The sequence below is a fragment of the Ctenocephalides felis genome, unplaced genomic scaffold (genome assembly GCF_003426905.1).
Source record: "Ctenocephalides felis isolate EL2017-DRISC unplaced genomic scaffold, ASM342690v1 CF-g0.4_SCAFFOLD_01886, whole genome shotgun sequence".
NCBI classification, from domain to species: Eukaryota; Metazoa; Arthropoda; class Insecta; order Siphonaptera; family Pulicidae; genus Ctenocephalides; species Ctenocephalides felis.
This window is the reverse complement of record NW_020538040.1, coordinates 187,659,133-187,678,642: the sequence shown is the minus strand read 5'-3', so window position 1 is coordinate 187,678,642 and position 19,510 is coordinate 187,659,133. Positions and strand designations below refer to the sequence as shown.

Genomic DNA, 19,510 nt, shown 5'->3' with positions numbered 1-19,510 from the left:
AATATGGCAAAACGACTGGTAAATTTTGTGAATTAAACAGTAGTGAAGATGAGTTTCAAATAGACATTCATACAGACAAGTTTTACGAAATTACTATTCGCACCGAAGATAGTGATGATTGTGATGATGATATTATCCAGAAAAAAAATATACTGATTAATCAGTGTTATATTCTAAATGCGAGAGAAAGAAAAAGGGATTGTATTGTCTGTTCTGGCAGAAAAGCACCAGGAGAAAGGCGGCAAACAACATTTTAGTGTAAAATATGTCAAAATCAACTAAGTATGCATTTTGGAAATTGTTTTGAACGTCACCATTATTCATAAAATGATCAAAAATAAATTAATATATAATTAATGTATGTCCTTCAATGACCACAAATTTTTATCAAACAAATTGCATAACATGCACAATGAAATCAAGTTTACAGCCGGTACAGTAGATTGTTTTGAAATCGGTGCCATCCCGTAAGGGTTAAAGTGAGATGTGTAATATATATTTGAAGTTTTTCTGTGAAAAGTGCAGTCCAGGTAGTGTAGGTTTATTGTAGGCAACAAGTCGATTTCCCTGCTACGATGTGTCGCGCTAGCTATTCAACTGTAACCGAGTGCATTTACATAATGTACAGCCGTTTAAAGGACATAATTCCTTTACGAAGGACGAAAGCATGAAACGATACACTGATTCAACTTTGTGTTTACGGTTTATATCGAAATTGCCCCAATATTTTGTATATAATTTTCCGAATTTTTTGAAAAAAATTAGATGGTCATAATAAGCTAGTTGGAATCAAGTTAGAATCCAAATCGAATTGAGTAACTTGCTATTAATAGTAATATTATTTCGCTCTGAGGGAAACTAGAGTGACAAAGGGGTAGTCCAGGTGTTTGTTTAAAATCACGTAAACTTCAAGAATATTTTATTTAGATTATCATCGGCCCAGCAAGTGAATACCAGGCTCACAAAAAATTGAGAATAGTCTCATTTTAGTGCTCCCCTCCACGGAAATCTTTAGTCGAAGGCGAAAGATTTATTCGCTCTGAAGGGAAACCAGAGTGAATTATAAAATTACTTTCCTTTAGGTATTAATTATGAATAAGCTTGACAAGACCCTGAAATGATATTTATTATTATTGATTACGGCTTGTTCATGAAAAAAAAAATACTTCATGTTCAAAAAAGTTATATATTGGAAAATATACCTGTTATAAAAATAGGCAAACTTTGTATTGTTAGTTGTTAAATCAATTTGTGATAACTGTCCGCGTGTATCGGGTCAGGTATCAGAAATAGATTTTCCTTACATAATTTTTTCCAAGAATTGCTCTGACCTTTTATGATTGAATAAAAAGCTTTCACTTGTGAAGTTACGTTTTCACATTTTTAGGCTTATATATATATATATATATATATATATATATATATATACATGCGTGAGTGAGCGTTGAAATGTTAATTGAATGAGTCAGTTAATACTCTAGGTTTTGTCTTAATTTTACAATGATAATTTATTCACACGTATGTAGACTCTGTAATGCCATTTCATTCGCAAACAATGAAATGTCAAAGCATCGTTTCCTAAGTCTTAATTAACAAGAGATTTGAAAATGCCAATTGATATCTCTTATTAATAAGGGCGTTTGAGAATTGCGAGCGTATGCTGCCGTCGGTGAGATACGGAATCGTCTGTTATATGCTAAAATATTTAGCGTAATTCGTATAAAATTGTTTTATACGCATTATCAAGCTCGGCTGCCAGTCGACTTCCGAATTCCTTTAGGACAGAGGTTCCTAAACTGGTCACAGGAAGCTATTTTCAGAATTTACATTGGAATGACATCGTCAACTGTTAAATTATTTATCATTGATCTCTGGTAAATTTGTAAGCAAACCGCAATCCCTACCAATACTTGTTGACGAGATTATTTGTTATAAGAAAATAAAATTTTAAGTTTCATTTGGATCTGTTTATTAACTTCAGTAACTACTTATTCTAGCACAAAATATCTATAGTTGGAAATTTTTAAGACAATTTATTTAATAGCATTAATTTAGATCAAGCACCTATTTGATTTTCAAATAGCATAAATTTTATATAACTTAACATATATTTATATATAATGATGATGCATATTATGAAAAATTATATAAATAAATTTTGCCGAAAATCCATAAATATGAAAAAACATTCATTTAGGAGTTTTGATATAAAAGTGTGCGTTATCATTCAGCATTTTGTTCAAACCACGCAAAAAGCACTTGGAAATACTATAAAACAACAAGATAATAGTTTATAATTTTATACTTACTTTACATTCATTTTACATATATCTGCGCCTATTCCGATATCAGAAAATTTGTTCCTAGAGCAACTTACAAAATTTATGATCCAAAATTGAATCTATATTTCAAAACTTTGCTTGTATTTAACAGTTTTATTCATAATTCTTAACTTATTAGAATAAGAAAATTTAAAATAATTTTGTTTACATATTTTTACGTTTTAAGATCTTCTGAACATTTTGGCATAACTCAGAAAAAAATAGGTGTGTGTGGATACAATACTTTGACCACGATTTTGAGAGCACGGATCAACCGATTTGAATGATTCAAAAAACATTCGATTTCTATTGAAAAGGAGGCGTGCTTAGTTTTTGGCAAATGCATGTGTAGCCGTTTCAAAGATATGAAGCAAAAAATGCCAATAATGGTAACTCAGTTTTTTAGAGCATCCGATTTCAATAATTCAAAAACATTTTACTTGTATAGACATGAAGAAATGTTTAAATTTTTGGAAAGACAGGTCTAGCGGTTTTGGAGATCAAGTAAATAAAGTGAAAAAAAATGTCAATTTGGGATCAAAAATAATCCTTAGACATATGCACATCAAATTATAAGATAAAATGACCAGAAAACTATAATTTAAGCACTGTTTCTTTTACTAACACAGGGGAATCTCCTCACGGAGGAGACCTCTATATGACATTTTAATGAATCACACAAGCTCATAGAAATTTGAATTTCTGATTGTTTATAATGAATAAATAAAAACAAAAAAATCAAATATTTTATAGAGATGTTATTAATAAGTATTATTTTGGTTCATACTTTTATACATTTCTATGGGTTCCGTAACATTGTTTATCTGTGAGACTGCGACGCGGCGCTTACGTACTTATATATTTCTTCTCTAAAACAGCCATGCAGCACGATTTTATTTAAAAAAAAATTTAAATTTTCAAAAAAAATTAGAATATAAAAAAATCAAATTTTTCAAAAAGGTCATTTTTTTCAAATATTTCAAAATTTTCATAAATTTCATTTTGAGGATACGCCATTTTGGAAATAAAGAAATTAAACGTTTGGAGATGGGTCGTTAGTAGCCTAAGTTTTGGAAAATGCTGCTTCGCACGTATCACGTCGCATGGGGAAGCGGTGCGAGCACGCGTTAATGACTTCCATCGGTATCACGCACGCGGCAGTCGCCCGAACCGGCTGCGACCGTACCGTACCATACCATACCATCGAGGGATCGCGGAATCGTAGATTTTGATCTGGGGAACAACAACTCACTCAAATCGTTACGAATATTTTAGAAAATATGTATATGTATATAAATAATGTATTAACACTAGGTTTACGGAGCCCGTCAATTTGACGGAATTCAAAATTTGAAGTGAAATGCTAAAAACCCATAGCACTAACCTCAACTAATTTGTGTCGTAAATTCCTAATTATAATAATAGATTTGGAATGATCCGAAAGAGACACGAGGAACATATTACAAAGTAATCAAATCTGTAATTGGTAAAAAATTATGACAAAAAAGAAATTCAAATACGACGATAGAAAAATTTTAGTAACATTAACCAGAATCAGATTTAATTAATTATTTTAATTATATCGTATTGGTATAATGTCTTCAGAGGTATGCAGATGCGGTGAAGCAATTGGAAGTTGCGAACACTTAATATTGACTGTACTATCAACTTGATAGTATCAAGTCATGGAAAAAATATGTTGAAAAAATTATATGATTTAAATTTTATAATAAAACCGTTTAATTTAAGTACTTCACTTGAAAGTATGAACTCTTATAATACTTTTGTGGGATCATAGTAGTCTGGACATAGGATCGGAACAAATAAAAATTTTACAAGTCATAATATTTATTTTTAATAACAATTATTTTATAACACATTTTTTATAAAGATGGAAATTATAATTACCATAATCGTATTACCACACTTTGATTAGTTTTATTAAATAAATAGAATTATGATATAAATGTAAGTTCGTTATGTATAAATGTATGTGGCTGTTTTGTTTTTAGAGGCCAAATAAATTATACAAAAAAATAATAATAGATATTTTATATACAGTTATTGTAATTTTATAACGTGTAAAGCAAAACAAGAACACGTAGACATTGATTTTTAGTAAACTTAAACTCTTTCTTTAGAAGAAATTTTATTAACATTGATTACACTCTAGCACAATGAAGTTAACAAATATGGACTGTGAGTCCAATGCCCTAGCAAAAATCAAGTCATCTTTAAGTTTTTATTTTGTTACTCAAATTTTTTCAATAATAAAATTATCAAGTATTTTACCATTTCACAATCCTGATTAAATGCGCCAACTTTTTATAAAACTTGCCAACACCGATGACACACGAAGCCAACCGATATTAAAAATCATAATTCTGTTTGAAATGAAATGAAATCTGTTTTTGATTGTAGTACTAAAAATTTTATTCGCGGTTACGGTTTCAAAGTTTAAATTGTTCATTTAAAATTAGAAAAAATTAACCACAATAACCGAAAAATGGTCTTAATTTCACCAAAGCTCTAGGTTGCACTTAAAAGCCTTGAATTTTCAAACAACGTGAGTTTTTCTTAGCTTTCCGTAGGGTAAGTTATAGTAATAATGAAAAAGATTCAATTTTTTTAAATTTTTCTGAGAATAAAAAAATTAAAGTTTTTCAAAAAGGTAATTTTATTTCAAAAATTTAAAAAATCTCAAAAAGTCATTTTTTTAAAATTATATATAAAAATTGAATCTTTTTTAAAAACTTTAAATTTTGGTAAGTTCCAGCAAAGCCTCAAGGCACGATGCCATGCATCACTAGTTTTATAATTTTTATATATATCATGTTTTCATATTTTTAATAATTTTGAACAGAAATCAAAATTATGAGTTATTGGAAGCAACCCAGCGGTGTACCAAGTTTCTATGAAAATATTGATATAAGAGTATTTTTAATATCAAAGCAAATATAAGCAATGCACCAAAAAGCTATTTTTACTTGAGGTATCTATAATCGCTCAATATATCTGACTACCAAGTTGTCATAATTAATTAAAGAACTAATATAAACAAAGGGTAAAATTCCGAAATGTAAAATCGATATTTTCCGCAAAGACTACAACATCCCTATGAGCCGATTGATAGATGACATTATGTTGGGAGACGTCAACAGGTGTAACTTGGCGTTGCGGCTAAAAGCTTGGCAACACGATGCGTACAATCTCTTTTAAACAAGATCAGGTGTGTAAGAATAATACAGAGAGGACTGAAACACCGGCACCGGCTTGATGTTTATTTAAGTTAACGAACGACACATGTGTTGTCTACTTTCTCGAGCTTATGCAAAGAGGATTTGGCGCGCGATCCAAATTGGATAGAACTGCTGTTCTACGTATCCGAAAAATTCGACGAAAGTTCCGATACTATCAAGCGATCTTGTGTACTGGCACTCGTAGTGGACACATGAGGAAACACATACACACATTATATATTATATATGAAAGAGTTCCATGAAATAATGGTTAAGCCCACGGACTCGTGTGAACTTCGCTCTGGCACAACCTGACATATCGTGCAATAGCCATGTCCATTTTTTTTTTAGAATATAGATCAAAAATATGTTTCCAATTGAAAATAACCCATTTCGGGCACTGCGGTGTGAAATGGCAATGGTAAATCTTCCACACCATTCTTCACTGAATCAAGTTGGGTTTGACTTAGCTCACAGACCTGCCCTAGGGCGGTACTACCTATTATTATTATTATTGTTGTATATATATATATATATATATATATATATATATACAGCAACATATATATATATATATATATATATATATATATATATATATAGGACAATCCTCAGGCAGATCAATTCTAACCAAGTCATCAAAATCAACTAAAACAAAGTTACCGTGGTCATGTATTTCTAATTACACAAAAACCTATCAAGCCATACGATACTACTGTGTCTTATTTCGCAATTTAAGTTAATTCAAAATTACGCAATAAATAATTAAACGTTCCGTGCATTATATTTAATATCATACATTCGAGAATAATACGACTATAATTATAAACGATTGCAATGTTCGGAATTTGAACGCATTATTTTGAACATAGTTAGCATTATTGTGTAATAATTAACCAGTAATTTTGTGGTGATATGGTAATGGGATAATTCAATTTGATCCTGATGTGTCACAAAGATAACTAGTTTCTGTTCTAGCATTATTAATGGTTACACTTGCGTGAAAATAATTCATTAATGTATTACTAAATAATTGTTGTATGCACTCTAAACAATATCCAGTCTTGTATTCGATATTGGTTATAAATAGTTTCGTGTGTGAGAAGTGAAAACCCCAATTATCTAAATAAACAGAAATATTATATGAATAAATATATATGAACAAACAACACTCTTTTTTGCACTAATTTTTTAAATAATAATTTTACAAACGTTTCGAGACTAGGTTTGTATCATCATCAGTGTGTTAATAATTTAAATTCTAAAAAATGGAAATTAAATCAGCATTATGTGTTATCCGTTACAAGTCGTCCATTATACGGCCCACCAACGATCGTCGGAGTCTGAATTCTCAATCAAGGTCAAGTAGATGAGTCACGAAATATCAAATATCAATCTTTCCTATTTATTATATTACTTATTACTAATTTGTTATATATAATCATAATAAATATAATATAATATTAGGACGTACTATTGCTTATTATTAATTTATTAACTCAACCATTTGTTATAGGTCTTAAATTTTTTAAACCGATTGGTTTCACTATTAACTCTATCACCATGCGAAGTTTCAACAAAATCCTAGAAGAGTGAACCAAAAGTTTTCCTTGTTAGTAATAAACGTAAATTATTAACGTAAATAATTATAAACGTGTTAGTTATGCTTCGAAAGAATATTTGATGAATTCGAGAAAAAGTACTTGAGAAGAATGTGGAAATAATAATTATCTAAAATAATCGTTTTATAGCCATTAAAACAGTATTTACTGAATGGAAATCGTATCCTAGAATGACGTAGTGAATCGTATTTAATTCCTTATCGGGAATCGTTTTTGAATTGAATGTTTGTTTTGCTATCAGCGAATAAATTGCAATTATCTAGTCAGTTAGTGCGAATGCCTTAATTCGTTCGCGAACAACGAACGAACGCGTGTTGTATCAGAAAGCTTTTAGCGCGCGACCCCAATCAATAAAACGAATTAACTGCTCGCTAATAAGGTAAACGGCTTAAATAATTAAACGCACAATAAAATTCCGAACACGAACAGCCATTTAAATGATGTTGTGATATTTATTCCGCAATTAACTTATTAATTGAACTGATAAATCACAAAGGTGTGTGTTTGTCCTAGTCTTCGGGCAGATTCATGGGAGAGGATATATTTACATTTATTTATATTAACAACGATACAAAATTAGATTCAACAAAAAATATACTTACTAAATATACCTTAACCAAAGCTTAATAATGCAATTATGTAATACGATTATCATGAATTTTGTTCGGACGTATTTTGATTTTATCATATTGGCCATGAAGGCGACAAACTTCATTGCATTGAGCTTTTACACCGGCTGGTTGCGGATTTGGATCGGACTTAATTTTTTTACTTCAAATCCTAATGTCCACGTAGCAACATAGGGGGAAGTCCCCTAGTGGCGGACACCTAAGGTTATTTATAAATAAATCAAAACATATTTTACGAAAAGTCTCACAAGAAATATCAATATGTTTACTATCCGGCGCTAAGGAACGACTTAGTGTCCGGTGCTAAGGGACCTACTAAAATTGGTTAAAAGATCTCATAATATTCTACCATTTATGGATAACAATCAAGTACAACTTTTATCTATGCATACCACTCGAATGTAAATGCATAAATATGCTAGAATTACTTCCATTGATATTTAGGTGACGCCGTGATTTTGCGCTTAAAACAGGAAAGGGTTGCTCTCCCGTGGCCGTGTGCGTCACAGGCGAGGCTTGATGCGTGATCCTGTACCTGTGTGCCCCTCATGTCCCTTTCACTTGTATTTTGAAATAAAAAGATTTATCCTCGCTTAAATAATACGTGTTAAATAGAGTGTCCGGCGTTACGAGACTTTCCTCTATGTAATCATTAATAAAACTATCTACCAATTCTGATGTAATGGCAAATTATCATTTAAAATTATTTTGGTTTCCTTTTTTCAAGTGTGGCCAATTATCCTGAAAAGTTATTTTAAATTATTTACAGACCGCTGTGAGGATACTATTGCGCAAGACCTATTTTTCAAACCTCTAAATAATTTTTATAATTAAACCACTTTTCATATGCCTATAATATTTTAAACTGTTGAGTTTGACTATCAACTCTATCACCATGCAAAAATTTCATAAAAATCCCAGAAGAGTAAACCTGAAGTTTTTTTTGAAAGAAAATAATTCATCAGGCCAGTGATATATGCATGGAAAAATCAGGAAAAACGTTTTAAATAGATTTTTAGTAAAATCAGTAATTTATACTCAACACAACATCAAGAATTAATATAAAATCACTATAACATCAAGATTGCTTAATATATATTTTTATAAAAGCATAAGCTTGAAAAAATTTGAATAAATATTCTGACTGCAAATTATACAGAAGTATAAAATATTGACATGTTTTCATATTTATACATTATATTAATAATTAATTATTATATTATACATTATAGTATAAAAAATACTTTTATATTATTTATCTATCACATTATTGTTATTCAAATGCTAAGTTAAAAAAATGAAGAAGCGCTCATTGCGCGCGAAACGAAACGCAAAATTAGACAAACAACTCAGAGATCATTTTATCATAAATGGAATTTGAATACGGAAAGAAAACAATTTTAATCCGATTTAAGAATTACAATTGAATTTTTCATTACCCGAAAAGATATTTGAAATTTAATTAAAAAATGCATTATGTATTTTATCCGCAGTTGAGTCTCTATACATATTCAGTGGGGACGGCACGCTTGAAATAACTAATTTTTGACGACGCTGAATGATGAATATACAAATATAAATGTATATATATATATATTATATATATATACATATATAAATACATATATTCTAACCGAACATTGAATCAATATTCAAAAAGTTTATTTATTTTTGCTAAAGGGAGCATATTGAAAGATATCAAAACCATTAATAAAACAACGGTTCGCGAAATAATAGTATGTAAAAACCATTTAAACGGAATTACGTGTTTATTGAGTATGTCTTTTGCTTCTGAATATTCATAGGAATTCAAATGTAACAATTCGTGTTGATTCCCAGATTTCTCATACAAATGTAATTATGAAAAAATATAATATACGAATGATATTCTGAATCTGTTGTAAATTAACATTAAATTTATATGCCCGGGCGATGTTTTATGAAGACGGGTGCTTAATGGATGCATAAATTATATATCTTTTTATTGTTAATAAATTGAGAATATCAGGAACAAAATCATTCTTCAGTCAGAAACGACATTTTTTTTTAACCAAATTGTTGTTCCAAAAGCAACAAACTTTAAAAGATTTTCAATTAATGCATATATAATATATATTTATATAATTTTTTTGACTCATTTTATATTGATATAACTTAGTGATGAAGAAAGTATAAAATAAATATAATTTTATTTTGAAATGCTTGAAGGGCAACAGAAAAATATTTAAAGGGCCGCATGAAGTCCGCGGGCCGGGGTTTCTCATTTTTGATCTATTGTATTCGACGCTTCAATACGAACTTAATCATTTTGTATGGGCACTTGATGACACAGCAGAGTGGAAAGGGTTAAATCCTAACGTCGTGCCGGATTAACTGAATTTTTATAATATCTAATTGTGAGTTCAAAAGACATTAATTATGAACTTCCCCTAGGGTAGTTATTGCAATTGTCCAAAAATCATATGGTTGCAGAAGTTTCTGAACATTTTGGCATACCTTAGAAAAATTGGATGTGTGTGTGCATGTGTGGATACAATTTTTTGTCGACAATTTGGGGCGTACAGAACAACCGATTTTAAATAATTTAAAAAGCAATGAGACGTGCTGTACATAGTTTTTGGCCAGAGTTGGTCCAGCCGTTTCAGAGATACAAAGCAAGGAGCGCAGAAAATAGAAATCGAGTTTGAGAGAACGGTGCGTCCGATTTAAATGATTTAAAAAACATTCAATTTGTAATGATGGGGAGAAGTGGTATTTTGGCAGGTCCAGCCGTTTCGGAGATACCGAGTAAAATGTGCAAAAAATGCCATTTTTTAAGACAACTAAGCATCCGATTTGAATGTTTCATAAAACTATTTCTTCAGGAATTTTTTTTTTTATTTCAATTTTTCCGAATTTTTTTTTTTTTTGAATATCGAAAATAATTCGGATTTTACTTTTAATTATAGCTAAAGTTTTAAAGCTCACTTATATACTTATAAAAATCTTATGAATATAGACAATGTCCTTTATTTTGTCCTTCAACCGATTGATTAATCGTAGTCATTCAATGCATCAGTTCTTATATTTTGTCTATATAAAAATAATGAAAGCTACCGTATTATATAATCATCTATTTGAAAACATTTAATATTCCTCGAATATTTCATTAAGGTACGAAAAGTTCCAACAAATTGCCTTAAGGCACGATGCTATATACCACTAGTTTCTGTACCATTAAATACAAATAAATGGAAATTTTAAAGAAATTCTAAATGAAAGTTTAGAGTATTTTACACTGAAGAGACAATACGTTTCAAAATAACATTCGGTTTAATCAGCTGAGAATCGTGTTTCTAGCTTACCACGATGTAGGAGGGTTGACTGTAATGGAATTTGATTACCTAACAGCCTGATTTTTCTGGTTAAGAAGCATGTATGTCACAAGCGAGCACAAAGAAGAATATATTTCAATGCAAAATTCTGAGAAATATATTGAAGGTGTAAAATTCTTGTATGAGTAAGCGAGTTCGTTTTGATTCGGCGTCGGCCACGCCGCCCCCTCGTAAATGCTAAATTCCTAACGCATGTTTCTTTTGAAAGCGCGAGCGCGTTAAATACCGTAATGTATAAGAGATTTGTCGGTAATGGTCGGGTTTTAGGCCGGTCAGGGTTATATACGCCGCCGCAGTATCGCCGTACTGGCCGGATTCGCATGGAGTGAATTGCTTGATATTATAGTTCCCTGAGGTGCGATACACATCGACCTTTAAACACGTTGAAAATTGTATCGCGTTCCCGAACGGGCGAGATTTTGTAAGCTAAACGTCTTTTTACGTCTCAGATGTGCGGGAATGCCGGCAAAACTCCATAGCATAACATAGTGAACAATTCAATTGTGATTACGAGCTCGAGAACGTCTTGACTCGACTTCTCTGCAAAATACGTGTTAGATTGTAGTTTTTTTTGCGCGGGAGGCGTAAATTTCCCGATCGGATGCCGCTAATCGCGCAGACGAAAGATTGAAGAAAGCATTTGTAGATAGTTGTTTACGCATTACTGATTGGGCAGCAAAAAGTATTAACGATCTAGTAGCAATGCCTTATTAACTTCCCGTAGGGTAAATTATAGTAATCGCGAAAAATTCGAAAATGAATTGTTTTATATATCTTTACATTTCATAGTTTTGGCATACCTTATAAAATGGATGTATGTATGCAATCAAGCATTGTGTTAATGCAATGTGCCAAGTCTAAAATTTTAAGACAGATTAGTAATGCTCCTTGTTTATAAGCAATAAGACCTACACGACGATTCTAATATAGAATTTATAGACAGAGTAATAAATATGAACAGTGTTCAGCATTTTCAAAAACTGGAACATCATTCAGATTCAATAGTCACTCAGCTTCTTGAGACACGACTTCAAGAAGACTGGAAAAAAGCTTCCCAAAAAGTGAATTGAAGACCTTAAGCACTACTAAATTTTTCTGGAAATTGGTGAAAGAATTGGTGAATCGCTCATTGAAGTGATTCTCCAACTATCGATATAGTAAATTTTATCACAGTAATGATATGTGTGTTTGAAATGTGTGTGTGTGTGTATGCGTGTGTGTGATATACATGCCAAAATAGCTCATAGGATTGTACTGTGATCTGACTGCTGTTGAGAATAAAATATGTATATAAAATGCTATCTGATCTGATTGCTATTGAAAATAAAAATGTGTGTGTGTGTGTGCGGATGCAAATTTTCATTGACGATTTGAATAACTCAAAAAAAACATTAGATTCCTATTGATAAGACACATGTTGATTAGTTTTTAGCAAAAGCAGGTTCAGCCGTTTCGGAGATTCAGTTCAGTTTTTGAAAAAAACAAAGCGTCAATTTGAATGATTCAAAAAACATTTTTTTGTACAAAATGAAGAAACTGATTTAATTGTTGGAAAGGCAGGTCTAGTGGTTTTGCAAATCCAATAAAAATGCCATTTGACATATTTTTTAAATGATCATTAGACATATTTTTTTTTGTTACAATTATTTTGTTAATCAAGACTTTGATGTCTTATTTACAACATGATATGAGCAACAAAAATACAAAAATACAAAAAAATGCAATAAATTGAATATAAAATGAAAAAAGTTAAATAAAAAAAAATAAATAAAATAAAAATAAAACAGTAAACAAAAAAAATAATAACATAAATGAACTTGACGTGATGATGAATGCCGCGTACTACGCCAGGGCGCGTGCAGGCATTGGGCTAAGTGTTTGGTAGTTTCTGAAGGGCATTTCTTGCCCAATCTTCTTAACGGTCTGTGAATCGCTTGAATAGTAGGATTTGTATGCTGGATTAAATTATTGTTGAAAGATGAACTTTAATCTGATCATTTCGTTGACTGTTAAGATTTTTAAATCCTTATGTAGGTAAAAGTTCGAAATATACCAGGGCGCATTAGTAAGGATACGCAGAATTTTGTTCTGGTCATCAGGCATATGCACATCAATTTTTTTGGATATTTTATAGGATTTTAATAATAAGTAAAAATTTTGTTTACATTTCTATGGATTCCGTACAAATGTTTATCCGTTAGACTTTGACACAGTCTCTGAAAAAGTTACTCACGCGCAATTGCTTTGAAAATAAGTTTAAAGCTTTCAAAAATAAACGAAATATAAAAAATTCAAATTTTTCAAAAATTTAAAAATCTCATCAAGTTTACACCTTTTTTAAAAATTTAAGTTTTCGGTATGGGGAAGTCACAGAAATTTGCTTCAAGGCACGATGCCATGCACCACTAATTGCGCATACAAATTGAAGGAAAACAGAATGATCGCACAACAATACCGTGTCTTGGATAGGAGTATAATCGATTCGGTGCGCCTAGTAATACAAACAACAGGGCAGAGCAATCACATATCATTAAGGTGAACCATTGTTTGTGCGGCGCTGCGGCCGTAGTTTCGGTCCGCGATCCTTTCGGCCTCGGAATGACCGCTGCGCTCTGCACATACCAGCCAGTCCTACGTATACAGATTAGCATAGCTCGGAGCCTACGATGCGCACAATGAGAATCCCGAAACTGAAACGTACAAATCAATTTGTATTTGTTTTTTCCCGTATCTATAGCTAACACGCATACGCTTTGGATATCAAATATCGTTGTGTATCCCGTGCGTTTGCCGTTGTTCGCGGAATAATAAGCTTGTATCTGATCCTTTATACAAACATATGTATGTATGCAAATGAAGGACTTCGTTCTACGACTCGAGATCGCGTTCAGCCCAAAACCGAATCCCAAACGACGCGTTATATAAAAATGTTAATTCAGCATTTTATTGCTGACCGACACCGACTATTCTAATCATTTATTTATGCTTCGCACTATTCACATCTCAATGCGGAAATATTAACAATAATCTAGTCCTTGTGAAAGGGATAATCTAGTTACAAACATCGAAGCGCACGTATTCTAGACAATATGCACATCGACAATAGACAGAACGTCATCAGTTATCACAATGTATATGAATTATATATTGGTACATTTTGATGCAGTGACTCTTGAATCGCTCAACTACGACAAGTGGGATATACCATAGAGCTCACATCATTTGTAAATTCAGTAATAAAATTACTGAAGCTGAACTTGCTGCATCATTCTGGCTTAATTGGATGAAATTTGGAAGCTCGTTTGTGGGCAAAATTTCTGTGATTATTGAGTATTGATTGCTATGGTTTATGGGCTGCAGTATTCATTCCTGGAGCCAAACCCAGAAGATCCCTTAACCCTAAAAGCAGCAGGATATCTAGAGATCATGCTTTTTGAGCGATGTTTCAAATGATAATGAATCCCTCTCTCGAATGCAATAAGAAGACCCAATTGCATCATGCGCCACAAGATGTCTTTATCGTTCTGCAAGTGATTTTTTTCATTTACCTTATATTGTGGAAAATAAACTCATTTTGTTATAATCTAAAATGGCTTGGTAACAAAATGTAAACGCTTCGTGCTTGAATAAATGCCTCATCAAACTTTTACTCAGGAATATATTATAATCTAAACCTAAAGTAATAAACTCGTTAAATTACTATAAAGAAAAAATCAAAAATTGGCAAAATGACGGCGTTTTTTTTTTAAAAAAGTCGAATTCAACCAAAATTTTGGTCGTTTTTGAACAGCCAAAATTCGTTTTTTTTTTAATTGTAATAAGAAATTAACTGGGAATTTACTGAGCATAGTTTGATACTCATTATGTGTTGGGTTTGTAGTTAATTTGATTTAGACCATATAAATGCTCAAAGTCATATTGGACCTTTTGCACCCGCCCTACCCCATTTCTGAATAAAATATTTTAATTGCTAGAAAAATAAAATGATATAACTATTTTTTCTCCATAAGAATTAAATAATCACAATAATGAATACATGTTTTCATAACGTGAATGCTAATAGCGATTCTAAATGTAGAACACTTTTCACGTTGACATCCTGTTGTCATATTCAGGACGTGTGCAGATGTGATATAATGGTGACTCAGTGCTGTATGATTTTAATGAGCTTTGCTTTGTCTAGAGTTGACTAAAATGGATTGTAAAACATATTATGTTCCATAAACAGAAACAAACTCTTATTACCTCTTCATGTGCAAAGCATTTATAATATGATCCAATGTAATAGATAAATGTAACTTCAGCTTTACGAGCTCGCAAATATCACTTCCTAGAATATTCAAAAATTTGTATTTATGTATCACTTAATTTTAAAACATGTATCAATCTACAGAATCTTTTACATATTTTTTTATTTTATGCAGATCATCAAATCAGAATTGGCGGCGGTTCTAAATTATCCTACGCTGGAAAAGAGATTGTTCTGGTGGAGCAGCATACAAAATGCAAATGCGATTGCATTGTAAAACCTGAGGTTAGTACATGTTTAATAACATAATAACATTATATAATAGTTTAAATATAATATAGTTTTAGTTTAGAGTTTAGAATATTTTCTGGTAAATTTTACAAGTTTTTGTTATATTATATCGTTAACAAGTATAATCACAGTAGAAGAAAAGTGCTGTCTTCTTGAGACAGGTGACCAGGAAATGATTTTTGTTTTTGAAAAAATATTATATAAAACTTGGACATGGTCTATTTGGTGTTATAGAGTTGTAGAAATTTGAATAAAAAACTATTTGCACTCATTAACGACTTTAATTTTATTGAACATATAAGCACAACTTATTTAATTTAAATTTATGTAACGACTGGATTTTTGCAAAGTTGTATTATTTTACAATACACATATAAAATATTTTAGGCTTGTCTAATAAATAATATATATTTCTAAAAAGGTCACCTGATCCATCACATCTCATATTACCGTGACAGCTCTATTTTTGTCTATTACAAATATAAAACTGTATAAATAACATTCACACTCGATTTTTACAAAAATATCATTTTATTTTTGAATTGTGTACGTACATTTTTTACATATGTAAGAGTTCAATCGTAAGAGTTCAATTGTTTTAGGTTTTCGCTTAAAGTGGTTAACTATTTAAATTCCCGGGAAATGGTGAACTATTTAAATGTTGAATTTTGAAATTTTTAATTTTGCTGCAAAATGCTGATTTTTCATATTAGTTTTATAATATATCACTATTATATATATATATATATATATATATATATATTTGTTTTTCTGGATTTAAACCATACATAATATATTATTTTTAATTGCCCGTAGAGCAAGTTTAAGTAATTGCAAAACAAATCAAAATTTAAAATTTTCATATATTTTAACTTCCCGTAGGGCCAGTTATAGTAATCGCAAAAAAATCAAAAATATTTTTTTTTATATATCTTTACGTTTCAAAACCTTCTGAACATTTTGGCATACTTTAGAAAAAATGGGTGCACGAGTGTGTGTGTATGTGTGTATGTGTATGTGTGTGTGCGTGTGCGTGTGGGAATACCAATTTTTGTCGATGATTTCGGGAATACGGATCAAACAGTTTGAATAATTCAAAAAACACTCGAATCCAATTGATAAGGAGACGTGCTGATTTGTTTTTGGCAAAGGCAGGTTTAGCTGTTTCGCTTACGCGATATTTCTTCTCAACAACCACGCAGCACGATTGCTTCGGAAAAATAATTATTGAAAAAATTTACAGAAAAATACAAAGTATAAAAAAATTCAAAACATAAAAAAAAATTAAGTTCAAAATGTAATTTTTTCAGTTTTCGAAAAAAATAAAGTTTTTTAAAAATTTTAATTTTCGGTAAGAAATGTTCTAGCAATTTGCCTTATTGCACGATGCCATGCACCACTAGTTCATTCGTGAATTAGGTCATACGATATATTACATAAAGTTTATTTATTAAATTTTACCTACGATTTCAACGATTGCCAAACTATATTATTATTAAGAAGTATCGAAAAATAACCTAGAGTTAACAAGACTATAATACAAAATTATTTCTATTATAGCACTGTAATCAATTCCAAGAGTACAAGAAAAGTGAATGCCGTTGCGCCTGCACGAACAACGACGACGAACAAAAATGCCTGCAGGAGGGCGTCCTGAAATTATGGGACCCGCACTCCTGCGTCTGCAGGTGCCGAGAGACCCAGGACTGCACACAGGATTCTACTTCGACCAATCCACGTGCCAATGCTCCCAGGTAAAAATAATTGATATATAATTTATAAATTAAGCGTAATGTGTGATAATTAATGTATCAAAATAAGTCACTATTTGTAATTTATTGCTAAATCTACTTGACGATATTTATATGTTTATTTCATTGTAAATAACAATATAACTCTGCAAACATCTCATTTTATTATTTAACACTTTAATCGCCACAAGAAGAATATCAGATTTTTTTGCTTGGGTCATAGTAACTTTATTTGGCAATTTATTTAAAAATGTATCAAAAAAACTTATGGGCCGATTCTGCCGCATAACAGACCAATGTTATAGCAAGGCCATATTACTTTTCAACTTGCATACATTTTGATACTGAATTATACTAAATACTGTCAAAATGTCATTAATTTGCTGTGTGCATTCAGGCCTTTTACACATCAACTGCAACGTCACTTGTATGTTATGAAGCTGGGTCAGAAAGACCATGTTATCTAAGAAGTTTTTTTGACATTTGTGCGGTTTTCTATATGACAACCCAAGTAAAACGCCTGGCTGCAGAGCAACCGATGGCTTCTGACAATATTTAGAACAATTTAGGGACCGATTCTACCGCATAACAGACCAATGTTATAGCAAGGCCATGTTACGTTTCAACTTGCATACATTATGGTACTGAATTATACTGAACACTGTCAAAATATCATGTATTTGCTGTGCATTCAGGCGTCTTACTCACGAACTACAACGTCACTTGTATGTTATGAAGCTGGGTCAGAAAGTCCCTGTTATCAAAGATAGTTTTTTGACATTTGTGCGGTTTCTAGGTTAGGTTTTCTATCTGAAACTTGAGAAAAACGCTAGACTGCATAGCAACCACATGGCTTTTGAAAATATTTACTACAATTTAGTATGGAAAGTTCTCAATAACATAGCCTTTCCATAACATTGATCTGTTGTACGGCCAAATCGGTTCAAAAAATGCTACTAAATAGTATCAAAATGTTATATATTGCTGTGCGTTCAGGCGTTTTATACATAAACTGCAACGTCACTTGTATGTTATAAAGCTGGGTCAAAAAGACCATGTTATCTAAGATCGTTTTTTTTTTTGACATTTGTGCGGTTTCTAGGTTAGGTTTTCTATCTGACAACCTGAGAAAATAACCTAACTGCAACCACATGGCTTATGACAAAATATTTACTACAATTTAGTGAAAAGTTTTTCATAACATAGATTTTCCATAACATTGATCTGTTGAACGGCCAAATCGGTTCAAAAATGCTACTAAATAGCGTCAAAATGTTGTGTATTTGAATAATTTAGTATGAAAAATTCTACATAACATAGCTTTGTCATAACATTGGTCTATTTTACGGCAGAATCGGTTCCTTAATGTATCAAAAAAAACCTGCTAAAACTCTTGGAAAAACACTTTATTTATATTTTTAATAAAATATTTATTCTCAACATGCCAAGAAATTTTTATGTCAATTTGTCAGACTATCAGACACTTTTAACTAACATGGCGATTAATGTGTTAAAACAACAAACAATAAGCACAACTAAAGTATAGTATTTCCTGCATTATACCATTGTCACGATGTGTGGGATTCGAAATTCATTATTAACCTACGCACAAATTTAAAAAAAAATCATAATTTTTAATCAGCCAATACTAATAAGATTGCCATTTACCGGAGTTCATCATGGTTTATGTTTTTTTTTTTTTGTATAGCGAAGAAAATGAATTTAGGCATCCCAGACTAGGTCTTTTGTCTGGGTATGTCGGGCTCAATACCGCTTTCACAATAATACCGACTAAAACCCACGGAAACCATATATGTATGGTTATTTAATGTGCTTTATTAAATTTATTAAGTTTGTCAAAAACTCAAATACAAGTAATCAACTTTTAAACACTAATGCTTTATCAAATGAATCTGAAAGCAATAACCGCAATTGACTACCAATTACATGATACACAATTTGCTTCTTATGTATTATCAAATTAACTATTATGTATATTAACTATTTCAAAAATAAAGTTTGCGCTTTTACTAA

The 19,510-nt window shown here is 31.1% G+C and overlaps 1 non-coding gene across 1 annotated transcript; it reads right to left on the bottom strand.

Annotated features, from left to right (window-relative positions):
- Window positions 1-940: 940 nt before the first annotated feature.
- Window positions 941-1,059, bottom strand: LOC113378895. Its single transcript, XR_003367243.1, has one exon. It is a non-coding gene; the product is annotated as a U5 spliceosomal RNA (small nuclear RNA).
- Between the last annotated feature and the right edge of the window lie 18,451 nt (window positions 1,060-19,510).